Source organism: Syngnathus scovelli, chromosome 6, assembly GCF_024217435.2.
Source record: "Syngnathus scovelli strain Florida chromosome 6, RoL_Ssco_1.2, whole genome shotgun sequence".
NCBI classification, from domain to species: domain Eukaryota; kingdom Metazoa; phylum Chordata; class Actinopteri; order Syngnathiformes; family Syngnathidae; genus Syngnathus; species Syngnathus scovelli.
In genome coordinates this window covers 5,905,625-5,921,503 of record NC_090852.1, presented here as the reverse complement: position 1 = coordinate 5,921,503, position 15,879 = coordinate 5,905,625, and the positions used below count along the sequence as shown (strand labels likewise).

At 47.8% G+C, this 15,879-nt stretch overlaps 1 long non-coding RNA gene across 1 annotated transcript; it reads right to left on the bottom strand.

The window, feature by feature from the left end:
- Positions 1-2,004: 2,004 nt before the first annotated feature.
- Positions 2,005-15,317, bottom strand: LOC137840376 (uncharacterized). The gene is made up of 2 exons (XR_011086992.1): positions 14,744-15,317; positions 2,005-6,208 (listed from the first exon to the last, which is right to left on the bottom strand). It is a non-coding gene; the product is annotated as an uncharacterized lncRNA (long non-coding RNA).
- Between the last annotated feature and the right edge of the window lie 562 nt (positions 15,318-15,879).

Below are 15,879 nucleotides of genomic sequence, written 5' to 3'. Positions count from 1 at the left end.
CCCGCGAATTGATTATCTATGGCCCCCTGGATGATATTGAATTACTATTAGAACCGGCCCGTAGGCCACAGCCGCCCGCTGGTGTTTTGCACGCACCAACACTACATTTCCCACAATGCAACGGTAGCCCGCGATGTCCCTGCAGCTCGCACAAGCGGCTTCATTATTCATCAGTAGTCAGAGCAGATTTCAACTTTCTGATACCCCCCTCCTCAAAAATGGCTAAACGTAAGGTGGACGCTGAGAACAGGGGGTTTCAGGCCAGGTGGGAGGCAGAGTACATGTTTACGGAGGTAAGAGGCAAACCTGTGTGTCTTCTGTGCGGAGAAAATGCGGCTGTAATGAAAGAATTAAATTTAAGAAGGCACTATCAAACGTCTAAGAAACACACAGACCAAGACAAGAATATGGAATATGAACAAAAGCTACAGAAGGTGGAAGAATTAAAACGAGGCCTTAAGTCCAGACAGGCTATGTTCACGTATGCTAAATCACAAAGCGAGGCTGCTGCCAAGGCTAGCTTTATTGTGGCAAAAGAGATCGCCAAATCAGCCCGGCCCTTTGCAGAAGGAGAGTTGATCAAAAACGGGTTTTGAGCCTCAGAGCCTAACCCCGAACATTGATGAACTTGTACAAAAGATGAGACACCTCTAAGTATCAGGCTCAGACAAGTGAGCATCACAGAACAGTAACGTATTTTCCGTTTTTTAATTCGGTTACATTTTTACATTTGTTTCTACAAGACGTGATTTTTCTTTGAAGAAAGTATTGTTTTGTCTGTGTGCCGTAAATTTTTGAATTTTATTTATTTATATTTATTTTTCAGTTGAATGGACCAAGGGAAAATTGCAGATAAGAGCCATGAGAAAGAATACAACTGATTTGATTATTTTTTTATTTTACGATTTGAAAGCAATGATCGGTAGATCATAGAGCAGCACAATAATACATTTTCAGTTTATAATGCATGCACTTTTACTTATGCATTTATGTTGATATTAAGAAACACATTTTGTTTTTAAAACAATTGAATTTTTTGCTGTTTGGCTGTTGAAAATGTTTTCCCTTGAAGTTACTGACAGAGCCATAACAAAATATTGCCATATTCATTTAATCATTAAATAATGTACACTGTGTTAGGTCTTAGTTCAAAAGGCTATGTGCAATCATTCCGATATATTTTAATAAACATTGAACCAGTCCGGCCCTCGGCTTGTAGCAAATTTGTTTTTTTGGCCCTCGGTGCGTTTGACTTTGACATCCCTGCTTTATATTATGAGAAAGTATGTGCAAACCGAACCGTTCAATCAAATTAGTCTATTTAGTGTGACGTACACGACGCCACTCCGGTGGCTAAATGGCGCACGGGAGACTCGATAGATTGTTAACTTTATTCAGCATCAAATATGATTTGGTTCTTGACATTCCCAACAAAACGAAATTGGTAGACCACGTGACGCAAAGAGTCAGTCAGCCTTCAGAAACAAGCAGCCTCCGGAAGTAGCAGCACATCACCTCAGGAGGGACGATGCACGACAACTCGAGATGCACGAAGCTAACTGCTCCACAAAACAACGAAAGATTAAAAGGGTTAGTAGTTCTTAAAATGAGCAAGTTACAATGAGCCTTCTCATTTTAGTTCGACATTGCGTCATTCAACTTGAGATTTGTCCCCTTTGGGCCCACCAGTAAACTGCCAGTGTGTTTCAATCCAACATGATGTTCAGATATTTTGAGTTGTGTTTTGATGACGAGATGAGAAGCGCCAAACATTCATAGAGTCAGACTGGAGTCAAATGGTAAGGCCCAAGTCCTCCCCTTGGCTTTGGCATGAGCTGCCATAAAGTGCATTGAATCTTTTTCTCTCCATTTTTTTTTCTCAGCTTCAAACCAGACTTTGGTGAAGCAGTGTGGTATATGGTTTTTGCTGCTTCGCTGGTCTTCAAAAAACACTCGGTGATCGGTGACTGTTTCCCGACGAATGAGCACTTCAGGGACCACGGCTGATTGGGAAAAGATTTTATTCAACCAATGTCAGAGTGAAGTCTTTCCAAAAAGTTGAGTGGCACAAGGCATGGATGTAAAAAAAGCCCCCCTCCCCTGTCAGGCCCGTATCTTTTATACCTGGCAAGGAGCTGATGTCATGGCTTTGTGCACCATCTGCGGTTTTCAATCTACTAGTTTACTTCAGTCCTAAAAAGGAGATCTTGACCAGCGCTGTTGGTGATGGACGACAACAGCCACTTTACCTTATTATAGGATTGCACACATTGCTGAAACTGAATTCTCCCTGACCAGCAAATATAGAATAGAACCGTGTCACTGACGCCAGCTGGACATTCTAAGGCCACCTACAGGAATAGAGAGGGAATTCCAAATTACACTTCATTCCCCCCTTCCGGGACAAAGTAATAGTCCCGGAAACGGTCTAAAAAAGATGACATCGGTAAAGGTCCAAACACCTTCCCCCAACCAAATTTTATATATGCTCACGTCTACAATTTGGCCCAAAATCTTCAGCCTAAATCACGCTCAAGGCATGCTACGTAAGGTTATTTTAACTAGGAAAGCTCAAACTATTTAGTTAGCCAATTGCTCCTTGACAACAATCTGAGGCATCTCAGGAACCACAAGCAAAGAAAATTGAAGTCCACATTATTCAAACGACGATACCACCCCCCTTAGGTAATACCCTTACAACGGTGACAAATTGCAAAGTAATAAATTTGGTGTGGCCCGTTAGAAGCCCCAAAAAGCTGTCGGCCCTACCTCTAGAAAAAAAAAACTCGCCCGTCTAATGACAAGGAAAAAGAGGAAGGCCCCTTCTACTAACGCCAGTGGTTCCCCTCACCTGGTGTCACCCAGGTGTAAGGAGCCCTGGCACATTACAATCCACAAAACAGTATGAGCTCACCAAACAGTATGGAAATGGAATGACATGTCCACCTAACACCAAAAAGTGAAATTGTACCGTCACATGATCAGCATGCCAGCAGGTAACAAAATGAGGTAAAAATATTGGAATAAACAATGAGGTATATAGTAATGAGGTATCAAAACATGCTATCAAAACAAGCCCCCGAAATGTCGCCCCCCTTCTTCATGTGTAAGTGCGTGCTGAGGCAGAGTCCATTCCCCGAATCTTCAGAGATAGAACGTGCTGGGTATCACTGCCCAGGGCCTGCTGTCCATACAAAGTCCTTATGTCCAGGTCACTGTCCATAGAGTCCCTTGCACGGCCCCGGTCAGCATTCAGAGGTTCTGGAACGAATGAGAACTCCTGCCAGTATCGTGTGATGACAATGGCACTCAACGCAAAACACATGCAACTTTGACACAATAACGAGTTTACCAAAACTGGTCGCGGGCTGGGCAACAACATACGGTGGATCACATTCCAGTGGAATCATGCAACACATCACACAAAAAGGAAAATGAAAACCCAAGGAAGTGGTGCTACGCCGATGTTCCCACTCCTTCATCCCCTAACTTTGGGTTTTCATTTTCGTGTATAGCTCTATTTTTTTGTATTTTTCTGATATTAATTCTCCTCTCCCATGCACTCCCCTTATCATTTTATTATGTTTAATCCGAGTACCTGTCAGTCACTATCATTTCACCAGAGTAAGTCAGATCAGTCTCACAGTCGATCGGGAGCAGCGGCATCTGGGTCTGGTCCCTTGGCATTACCACGCCTATCCACCGTAATATCATGGCCTTTGCGCAAGTCATTATCACAGTGCAAAAACAAAGCATCACACATAGTGATATCCCGAGCGCCCCCAACACCTGCGCCACTATCGTCCCTATAGGTCCCAGTCTATCCTGTATCCAGCTGGTTGCTGACCAACCAGCGCCCTCAGACGGCCCAAAAGAATCTCGAATGACTTTAAGCGCGTCGATGATACTGGAAATGTTGTCGGTGTTAACAGGGATCAAAGTGTAGCAGGCGTCATCTGTCAAGTTTAGGGCTATGCACACCCCCTTTGCCTCGCCAAGATATAATCCAAAGCCATGTCATGTTTAAGCAGGGTCAACCGATGGCTCTTTTGGGTAAGTGACAACTGTCGGAAGCCCTTGATCGTCTCATTTGCAAATCCCTGGAGGGTATACGTAATATTATCAATATGATCTGCCAAAAATGTCACCCCATACCAGGGAAAGATCCCAAGGCCCCATTTTTCTCCCAAGCTAATTCTCCAATGGTACGCATCCGTAGTGTGAAACGCCGCCATCTCCCTCTTGGCCCTGCTTGGGACCGCCTGATAAGTCTCCCCCTCTGGCTTGTGGCCCCTCTTTATTGTCATCACCTCAAACGGGAGCTTCAGGGTAGCAGAATAGCAGCAACCCAACCATCCATAAGGCAAAAACAAATAAGCTTTAGTCCCGCATACCCACCAGATGTCTCTAAGGTTACCTATGGTTGTGTTTCCAGGCACCGTGCGATTCTCCACCATCACCGTAATCGCATTATAGGAGTCGGGTAGAGGAAAGGTCACCGGATGGATGGCTCCCCTTTCCCCCCATGCTTCCCCTGGGAATTGCATAGAGTAATAGTCGCAATCTGCCACCCCCATAGGCACCCCCGGACCACCGTGAGTCACATTAGAGCAAAAACAGGCGGGCACCTTTATAGATGGCACCTCTATGGATTCTGGCACCGCAACTTGAATGTCCTCATGCACGGCGAGCATATCCAAATAGGGAAGTTCACTTATCCACGCGCACACCCCTGTGGGCTTAAAAATCTTCCTGACCTGAGCGTCAGTTTCAGGTGCTTTCCACGACTGCTCGTACACCAACCAAAGCAGTAGCCTAAGTTGGCAATCGTCGGATACCGGCACTGGAACAGTCTGAAAAACAGCTTTCAGCGTACTTGGTGATTTTACCTTTACCAAGCACGGCCCACTCACTGCCTTGGACGACTTGATCGAATGCACCATCAGTTGATACCACATGTTTCTTCCTGCCCATTCATCAACCCCCGGTAATGCCAAAGCATCGAACCCATAAGCCTTCCAAGCAGCTTCCCGTCTTGCCATAGCATGCAAATTGGTTCGCACCTCCGCCGGGGACCAGTCCGAGTCCGCAAACGCTTCATGGACAGGTCCTGGAACGTCAGGCGTCGGCTTTACCGCCTCCGCCGTTGTCATGAGCGTCCCCGCCGCGGCCGACTGCGTTTCAATGTTGTCGCCAACCGTTGTCATGGATACAATGTCAATTTTGATTGTGACTGCCTTTTCCGTCTTAACATACTCCGTGACTGGGCTGTCTGGTTGTTCGTCATCAATTTCTTTTTTCTCCGTCAATGTCACGAAAGTAACACTGTCTACCGTCGTTTGGTCGCCCATGCGTTCTGCCTTTCCCACTCCCATTTTGAGACAGGTACACGTATAGTTTCCGAAATCACTCATGCCAATTTTTGTCAGAAATAGAGCGCAATCTCCTAACACCTCAAATCGCCTATATGTATTTAGTAACAGTACATTGTTCACATGTGTTCGCTGAGCCAGGGCAAGGATGTTACCGGTGTTGTCTTCCCATTTGGTGGTGTGTCTGCACAGGGACCTTCCTGCCCTTGCGCAATTACATGGCAGTATGACAGCTCTTCCCAACACTCCCTCAACATTGCTCAATGTAACGCTCCGGCCGGACTCTGTGGCGGACTGGGCGTCCGTCACTGGGTCCTGTTGGGTGATCGTGTCCATTGGGGACACCATCTCCGGTGGTAGTTGGCCCGGTGTCGCTGTGTTGGGGAGAGTCACCTGCATCTGGGGAGGGCGCGTCGTCGAGATTGACATTGTCGAACTGTTGGCTTCCTCGATCGTCGGCTGTGTCGCCCCCGATGTCCTCAGGAACAGATACAGCAGACACGTTATCCACCACAGCTCGACCTTGCCCGTCTTCATCCCGATCTGGGCCCCTGGGCGACTCTTGTTCTGGCAGTTGTTCGGAGTTCTCGCAGCCACGACTCCCTCTTTGGGGTTCTTCATCTTTGGGCACCTTGACGCAGTGTGTCAGATGGTACCAAGTTGGCGACCCTTTTACTTGCACCGCTGTTCCGGTACAGCGGACAACTTCAAATGGCCCCTGCCGTCTTTCGTTGTACCACTTGCGGCGGAACACTTTCACATACACCTTGTCTCCTGGCTGAACTGTGTCTTTAGTATTTGCTTCGAGTTTCTCTTGTGCTTCTTCTTGTTTCTGCCTGTCAACAACATAGGTGGAAATATTCCTATGTATCGTGGTTAAATGTTTGACATAGGCTTTCATTTCGTCCTCCAAAATTGACAGGCTTGGGCCTTTCCCACTGGTACGCAAACACGGCGAAGGCATGCGTCTACCGGTTACCAATTCATGTGGGGTCAAATGCAAATCGCGGAGTTCACTCGACCGGCAAACCATCAGTGCCAGTGGTAAGGCAGCTATCCAATTCAAGCCTGTATGTTGACAAATTTTGGAAATTCGATTTTTTATGACGCCGTTCATTTTTTCACAAATGCCTTGGCTTTGTGGATGATACACTGCTCCGAGCCGCTGTTTAATTCCCAATTTTTGCATTATGATTTTGACCGTTTTATCCACAAACTCTCTCCCGTTATCTGAAGAAATCCTATCCGGCAGACCCCATCTGCTGATAACTTCGCGGCACAGAAACTTGGCCACAGACTGAGCATCTTTCCGTTTAGTTGGACAGGCCTCCGGCCATCTTGAAAACCGGTCTACGACCACCAACATATATCTTTTCCCTTCGACAGGTTGTATCATGTCGACAAAATCCACCACTAGTTCTCTCATGGGGCCATTAGGAGTCGGGATATAACCCGTGGGGGTGGCTACCCCTCTTCTCACATTGTTTTTCAAACAGATTGCACATTTTCCAATTACCTGGTCGATTTGTTCGAGCAAATATGGCGCCCAAAACCCGTATTCTGCGGTTATTTTTCTCTTTACCTCCCCCCTTGACACATGGGCCAACCCATGTGCCTCCTGGATTAATAGTCCCAGCAAATCTGGCGGCGCCACTACCAGACCTTCGTGATTTCTCCACAGTCCAGTAGGGTCTTGACTCGCCCCCCTTTGCTCCCAAAGGTGTTTATCCATCGGGTTAACGGCTGCCTGCATTAAGATTACATCTCTGAGTGTGACCCTGTCTTCGAGGTCAACCTCATGCGTAACCAACAAAACTTTCCCTTTCTGGCTGCCTTTCGTGACAGCCCTGGCTGCTTCGTCCGCCACTCTATTTCCCTGCGTGACTCTGGACGCATCGGACTTGTGGGCAGCACATTTTGCAATGGCTATTTCTCTAGGTTTCATCATGGCCACCAGCAGCTTCATTATCTGCGCATGATGCTGGATGGGGGAACCGTCAGTCTTCTTGAACCCCCGATTCCTCCACACAGCACCGAAGAGGTGTCACACGCTATGCGCATATGCCGAATCTGTATAGATTGTCACTCTTTTCCCTTCTGCGAGCAGGCATGCTTCTGTTAACCCCACCAGTTCAGCAAGTTGGGCCGAGGCCGGTTGTAGCACCACTTCGGCTTTGATCGTTACAAACTCAGGTCCCTGCGCTTGCACGACCGCATAGCCTGCGCATAAATTTTCTCCGACTCGATAACAAGAGCCGTCTGTCCAAAGTTCGAGATCTGCTTCCCTCAGAGGGATAGCTTGCAAATCGGACCGCAGTCTAGAGTATTTTTCTGACTCATGCAAACAATCGTGGGGGTCCCCATCCTCTGAAGTTGGCAAAAACTCATCTGGGTTTACAGTAGTACACCTTGCTCGAGTGACATCCTCTTGCTCCAAGAGCCTGTAATAGTCCAGGAGCCGGGGCTCTGTCAAGGTGTACTTGCCATGGTTCAACAGAGTCCGAAGACTATGGTGAGTAAGAATTGTCACAGGATAGCCCATGGTGATAGCAGAGGCTTTGTCATACATCAAATAGACTCCAACCATTGCTCTATAGCATGGCGGCAGGCCCATCTCCACCTCGGAGTAGGATGTCGAATAATAGGCCACAGGTTGGGGTCCAGACCCTGTGCCTGTAGGCTGACAAAGAATTGCACATGCAAACCTACCCCCCGCCGAGATTGACGTGAATAACACAAAATTTTTCGAATAATCTGGTAAAGCCAATGCCGGGGCCTCTTGCAATCTTGCTTTGATTGTTTCAAATGCCACATGGCCATCCTGTGTCCAATCCAGCGTGGCGTGGAGATCATTATTGCCTGTGTCTTTGATCATAGCTCTTAACGGCCCTACCAATTTGGCGTATTCTTCGACCCAGGAGGCCGAATATCCCGCAATTCCCAGAAAGGTTAACATTTGCCGAACAGTTCTGGGTTTTGGAGCCGTTCGTATCGCCTCCAAATGGCCATCTGAGATACGTCTCTGTCCATACGATATTTTCTGGCCCAAATAGTCAACCTGTTTTTGACAGTATTGTAATTTCTTTTGTGACACTTTATGACCATTTTCTGCCAAAATTTGCAACAGTTTGATCGAGTCTTTGTGGCACGTCTCGACATCCGATGCACAGACAATAATGTCGTCCACATATTGAATAACAGTGCTCTGCACCTGTCTTTCGAGCCCTTCGAGATCATCCTTTAACACTTTGTTAAACACATGAGGGCTATGTTTGTAACCCATAGGAAGTCTCTGATATTGATAAAACTGTCCTTTGAATGTGAACCCGAACAGTCCTTGTGATTCGCTACTGAGTGGGACACTGAAAAAGGCGCCACAAAGGTCCACCACTGAGAAGCATTCCGCGTCCGGCGGAATCTGTGCCAGCAGGGTGTGCGGATCTGGCACATCGGCTACATTGTCAATCACCACTTCGTTCACGGCTCGAAGGTCATGTACTAGCCGGTGGGTGTTGTCAGGCTTTTTCAAGGGCAGTATTGGCGTATTACTGAGAGGGGTCTGCGTCACTCTCAACACATTTGCCACGAGCAATCCTTCGATCTGTGTTTCAATCCCCCGCACTGCTTCCTCCTTCAGGGGGTACTGTGTTTTCCATGGGGGTCTGCAGCCTGGCCGAAGATCCACTGTTACCGGTTGTGCAGATTTTACAAGTCCAATATCCGTACTATGGCGAGACCACAGGTAATCAGGTACCTGTCGTAGCATGTCTTCTTTAAGTTGATCTGTCGTCATACTGAGGATGGAGTCGTGCGACAGCTGCACCGTTTGGAGCTGTCCATGTCCATGCGCTGAAACCATGATTTTCATGAAACGTTTATCAACACTCACCCACAGAGCATTGTTTCCTGCCAGCGGGGAAAACTTGAGTGTTTCCGCCTCCGCCATCATTTCTCCTACATGTTGCTGCTCCCAGTCTTCTGCTATCAACAAAGTCACATGTGGGATGCTATTCTTGACTTTAAATTCCTTGTCGATGAATCCGTTTCTCTGGATTTTCATGGCCACTCCCTGTGGTCCCAGGATAATGCAAGTGCCGTTCAATTGCACTTCTTGCGGTTGCTGACGCAACCACTCTTCTGCCTGTGCCTGCGTTAGGTCTTTGTGATATTGTAGCGTGCAGTGGAATGGGTACTCTGGGGTCCTTGCTCCTGGTCTATTGGAGCGGATAAACTTTTCCCACTTCTTGTATGGTTCCAATAGGTTGTCGCTGACATCTCCCACCCAAAATACAGTGGGCGTTGACTTCCCGGACCTTGACTGCATCATCACCTCGTGGCACGTTTTGTTTGGTATTTCAACCTCACATCCATCGGGAGAACACTTTATGGTACAGTTCAATCCACACAGGGCATCTTTGCCGAGGAGGGCAATAGGTGTACGGTTTGACACTAGGACTGGGATTTTTATTGTGTGGTCTTGCCAGCAGAGCTTTACTGGTCTTGTGGAAGGGATCAGCTGTTTAATACCCTCGAACCCTATTGTCCGCACAAAATGACCGGACATGGGGAGATGTGTAGCGTCTTCGGGCCGGATACAAGTGAAAGCCGCTCCGCTGTCAACCATAGCTGTCAAAGGCTGATCATTTACTTTCACTGTTATTGTTGGCTCCTGTTCCGGACCTGACACTACCAGCTGACATCCCCCCTTAGGGCACTCTGGGCACCCCTAAAATCCAGGCTCCGGCCCCCCAAAGGGGTTTACCGGGCCCTGAGGCCTTTGGCCTCGTGGTTTGGTTCCCCCTCTGAAGCCACCTCCAGAGGAGTTGTTATAGGGCCTATCACACTGGCGAGATATGTGGCCTGGTCGACCGCAATTATAGCACGCATTAGGTCTCTGTTGTAGGCCCCCCGGGAGATTAGGCCTTCCTGCCCGTCCTTTGTCTCCACGGGCCGTGGCTCCCCAGAGATGGGCCGGTCTGTTTCCCCATTGAGGGGCTGGGCTGAAGGGCACCGCCATGGCTGCTTGCGGAGTTATGCCATGCGGGGACGTGGGCTGTAAAATGATTTGTTGCGGTGGAGCTTGCACCACGACTGTCTGCTTCTTTTCCTTTTTATTGTCCACGAGCTGCACTTGGTTCAGCCTCCTCACCACTTCTTGGTCCTGCTCCTTTTGAGCCATCTCCTTCTTGCGGAACCAATCGACTTGATGAGCGACGTGATCGGTGTAGACATTAGTCGTCATGCTTCCCAGTCCCACCACTTCTGCCAGTTTGCTCCTCACTTGGACGGGCAGTCCCTTTTGGATCTTATCCCGCAAGATAGATTTTTCCATTTGGGTTGTATCTGGATCATTTCCTGTGATGTGTCTCCAAGTCTGATATGCTCTTGCCACGTATGAGCGTGCGTTCTCTGTCAGTCCCAGGGGTTCGAGCACAATATTATCAGGGTTTGCATTGGTCGGGTACGCTGCCTTCAGTGCTCCCCACATCTGGCCTCGGACTGCTGCAAACAGGTCAGAGTCATTTGCTGATGTTGTAGCAAAGCGATGTAACCCTGCTTTTCCCAAAATGTCTTTCATGGTATGGACTCCTACCACGTTAGCCAGAAGCCTCTTAATGTCTCCTACCGCGAACTGGGTTCCCACCATGCACTCCTCCAATTTGGATATCCAAGGGTGTGCTCCGTCTTGAATGGTGGGCAGCTTCTCAAGGATGGCTGACATGTCAGAATTCTGCCATGGTTTGTATTCCAGCTGTTGTCCTCTCACCAAAACTGGTAGGATTGTATTTGTCCGCCTTGATCTTTGTTCCTGGCTCAAAAGGGACGCTGGTATTTTGGACGCTTCTTTCTTCAGCTTGCGTTCAGCGACCTCCAACCTTTGCAATTGTTCCTCCAGCTCCTCTTGCTCCTTTGGTTCCACACTCCAGTCCAATTCCTCCAGGCATTGCTTTTTCCTGCTCTTAATGCTCATTAAGGCGGTTCTTCTCCAATCCTCCATGGCCGTGGGGGTGGAGCATGAGGTAGGCGTAGGATCCTTGTCTCCCCCGTCATCATCACTACTGTCGCTTCCACTGTCGGTACTACTAAAATATGTTCTTGTTCTAATCTTTTTTCCCGGAGTGCGTCCTTTTTCCTCCGCTTTTTTCAAAATGCTTTTGATTGTGGGGTCATAGCCCCCCGCTGCTCCTTCAGCATCACTCTGGCTGTCATACTGCAGCTCCTTTCTGGTGTAGTCAAAAGTGCCATGCTTCGCAAATCGTGTTTTATTTCTTTTGCAGGCAGTGCTAGGGTGCATGATGATGGTGGTCTTTGCTCTTCCTATTTCGACAATGTCCTTATCCTCCGTCTCCAGCTGATAACTTCCTTCCTGGTTGATTATCGGAAGTTGTGGATAGACATTTCCACGGTCTTCACTCACATCATACGGTGGGGGATTCTTAACAGGGGACACATGTGAAAAAGGCATGTTTGCTTTTTCCATTAGGTTCTTAGCTTCTTCCATATTCTTCTGCACTTCAGCTTTAATTTTCTCTTTTCTCTGTTGGAACTCTCGGTTCAATTTGAGTCCCTCTTCGTCAAATATTTTTAACAATCCCAATTCCCATTCTCTTTTTTCCTTCCTCTTTTCTCCTCTTTTTCCTTTTTTATGTCCTGCCTTGTATGCTGATACTAGTACACGTATAGTCTCAACTACTTCCCTGTTAAAAGTCCCTTCCACCGGCCAAGGCCTCTCGATGTCAGGCCATCTTTTATTCCATTTTTTGGATATTTCTTTAACCCCCTTAATAAGCGGGTAGTTTCTCAGCACTACCTCGATGGGGGTAGTCACCATTGGACTAGCATAGTTCCTTTCTCCCATTTTTTTTTTTTTTTTTGATTGCAGGTAACAATATCAATTAAACAATGCACATACGATTTTGCCAACCTCAGATGGACCCCTTAAGACCGGCTGTCTCAATTGATATTCGATCCGGTGTATTCCGTCCGCGCTATTTCTGTACCCGCACTTAACTTATGTTGGAGATGACACCTTGTTTGAAAAACAATTGTTCACAAGTTTATGATGATCAGTCTGTAGTCAGTCTGCTATGCAATCCCTGTTCTCAGGTTAGAGTGAAATGCAAGAGTTTGTGGACAAAATCACACTGGCCTAAAGAATTTGAATGCGACGCTCCACGAAGCTCTTCTCCAGACGACTTGGAAGTTCAGTCTGTGTGTCTTTGTCCCCCTGGAGAAACGGATGTATCCGCCGTCTCAGGTTTTTTATGTAAACAGAAAATCAGAAGTATTGAGGAGAGCCCCAGAGAGCAATATCAATAATTGGTTTTTAATTTTATCATTCTGTCTTTAATTTGAATTAACAAGTCGGGCTTTTCTGCAACTCCAATTTCTCATTGCTCCCAGAGGGTCTAGGGGGCGCCAGCTGACCTCTTCTTGAGATGCATACATGCACATCTATATTAGTGTCGTATTAGGTAGCATTCCCGTGCTTCTTGTTTCTTGTTAGACAGCTGTGGCACATTAATTCTCCTGGGTTTCAGTTACCTCAGGACCTCCACAGTTGGTCATGCATTCTTTTGCTCCTTCAGCATGCCGTCCCCCATCATCCTGTCACATTTTCTCGCTACCAGCAAGGTAGGCCCCAAAATGGGCACAACTCTGGCCCCGCGCCCCGCCCCCACGTCACCCACACGGGGAGTGCCTAGCCTTGAAACACGGTGGGCAGGTACAGGTTGGCCACTCCCTGTCCCGCCCCCGAAGCCAGATTCCCCTCCCCGAGCGGGCACCGCAGGCGGGCACGCGCCCCAGAGCACCGAGAAGCACACTATCCTATCCATTCGTTTCTTCTACAAGCACGCTCACTCACTCGCCCTCAAGAGCACACACACACTTACTCACGATTGCGCGCACGCGCACACACGCACGCTCACATACACCCACCCATGGGTACACACACACACAAATAGGATCTTACACGTCTCCGCACGCGCAGACACTCACAAACAGACGCCATTGAGCGACAACCGCTCACGCACAAACACAGAAGACAGAGCAGGATTCGAATCCATTCCACGTTTTGCTGTTTGCCAACTGCGGCTATGCAGTTTGGTGTTTAACAGTGCAGATATGCACTGACAAATACGCACGTCTCACTTAACTTTCGTTTCGTTTCGTTTCTAATAGCGCTTTATATTTTCCCCTTTATTTTCTGCAGAATTTAACTTAAGTGTGCACACAAATTACTTTTCCATCATGGTATACCAATCCTTGCACTCCGAGGCCTCATTGCCACGTTTTCCCTGTCTCCAGAGGGATCTCTACACACAACAGCCGTTCAGCACCTATTTCCCAAACTCGGTCTGTACAGGCTCAAATTTATCAAACTTTGACAGACGTGCATGCTATTATAATACGTCCCCATAGAGGAATCGAACCGCAAGCAGATCGTATCAGCTTAATCAATATTCAAAAACCACCAGTCCTTCGTTTTACCTGGGGGCATTTTACACCAGCATTTAAATTGACAAGCCTTATAACTCACATACACCTCTAATTCGATAAGTGCCCAAACGACGTGGCTGCACGCGCATCATTCTCTTCGGCCCACAGGTCGCTAACCTGGCCGGATATTTCCTTCATCCACTCTCACTCACGGTACGGATGCCAAGGTTGCGCTCGATCCTATTAGCCAAACGCGGTCAACGCAACCTCCCTTTTTCGTTGGACTTTGGCAGAGACTAGCACAACCACCGAACATCTCGACAATCGCACTTGGCGCTTGCAGTGTCCCGGCTATGTCCCAGGAATTTTTAGCCTCTGGGGGCGAGGCGGATGTGATTTATCTCTTGTCACAACATAGTTCAATCGTACCTGTGTTTCCGCCACAATCACACAGCTAAAATTTCGATCCTCCGCGGGACCATTGAAACGACTAATTTCCACGTCCACGTTTTATGGGACTTCCTACTATTTACTTCTCGTGACAGCCGACCAGCGTTGTTCTCGACAACTTGTCCTGTTTCACATTCGCCCTCCCTGGAGCGTTTAATTCTTCTTGTTTATCATTCTCACAAGACATGCCATTCACTCGTGCAATCCCCAAAACGTTTTGTTACTGTTCCCTTTTTATTTATTGTTTTTTATTTATTTTCCTGTTTTTATTTTACTTTTCTTTCGCTGTCTCTGTTTGGGGCCACTCCCCCTTCAAAAGTCGCATTATGACGGCTTTTGACTAGGAGAGACAACTTTCCCTGGAGCCCGCCGTGGCCCCATCAGATCCGTTTAACTGCCCTCCGTGTGGGGGACAACGCTCCCTCCCCCCCTTTCCAAGAGCGAGCATGCTGCGGCGACTTTGAGTGCAAGCAACTCACCTCAAAACAGGTCGTCGGCTGGCCGCTGGATGCTCGCGGAGAGAGCGGGCGGGACGGTCCCCTGGAGAACACGAATCCTGTTCGTGACGCCAAAAATGTGGTATATGGTTTTTGCTGCTTCGCTGGTCTTCAAAAAACACTCGGTGATCGGTGGCTGTTTCCCGACGAATGAGCACTTCAGGGACCACGGCTGATTGGGAAAAGATTTTATTCAACCAATGTCAGAGTGAAGTCTTTCCAAAAAGTTAAGTGGCACAAGGCATGGATGTAAAAAAAGCCCCCCTCCCCTGTCAGGCCCGTATCTTTTATACCTGGCAAGGAGCTGATGTCATGGCTTTGTGCACCAGCTGCGGTTTTCAATCTACTAGTTTACTTCAGTCCTAAAAAGGAGATCTTGACCAGCGCTGTTGGTGATGGACGACAACAGCCACTTTACCTTATTATAGGATTGCACACATTGCTGAAACTGAATTCTCCCTGACCAGCAAATATAGAATAGAACCGTGTCACTGACGCCAGCTGGACATTCTAAGGCCACCTACAGGAATAGAGAGGGAATTCCAAATTACACTTAAGCAGGCTGGATGGATTCTTGATGGTCACCACTGGCTGTCGGATAGGAGAAGTTGAATGCCGGTGTTGTGCTCGATTTGGTTCCCCCGTGAGATTTTGTTCCCCCTGCTGCGGGAGCGCGCACGCCTTGTTTTGAAAGCGAAAAACCGACGCCGTACGACGTCAGCACTATGTTGTTTTCAATAAAAACATGAAGAATTCACGTTTGCGTCAGTCAATTAGCACAACACCGGCCGCTATCAGCGCATCAGCTCATAAGGCGGCGAGCGGGGGCACATCTGAGAGGCGCCGCTTTCATTTCCTGACTGACAGGAAATTGGCGCAGGTGCTTGCTGCCGTTATCAGCTGACGTACTGGCCGGGCTTTTTGTTGCCACACACAAAACACACACACAGCATGTTTAAAGATGGATGACAAAATGCAGCATCCCCCGATGGACAAACGTCATAATCATCAAGTCTACATTGTTGTAGAAGATCTAAGTAACAGTATGTAATTGCATGATAACATAAAATGATGCTAGTGACATCATAAGTAGAGTGTGCCGTAATCGCTAATGGTAA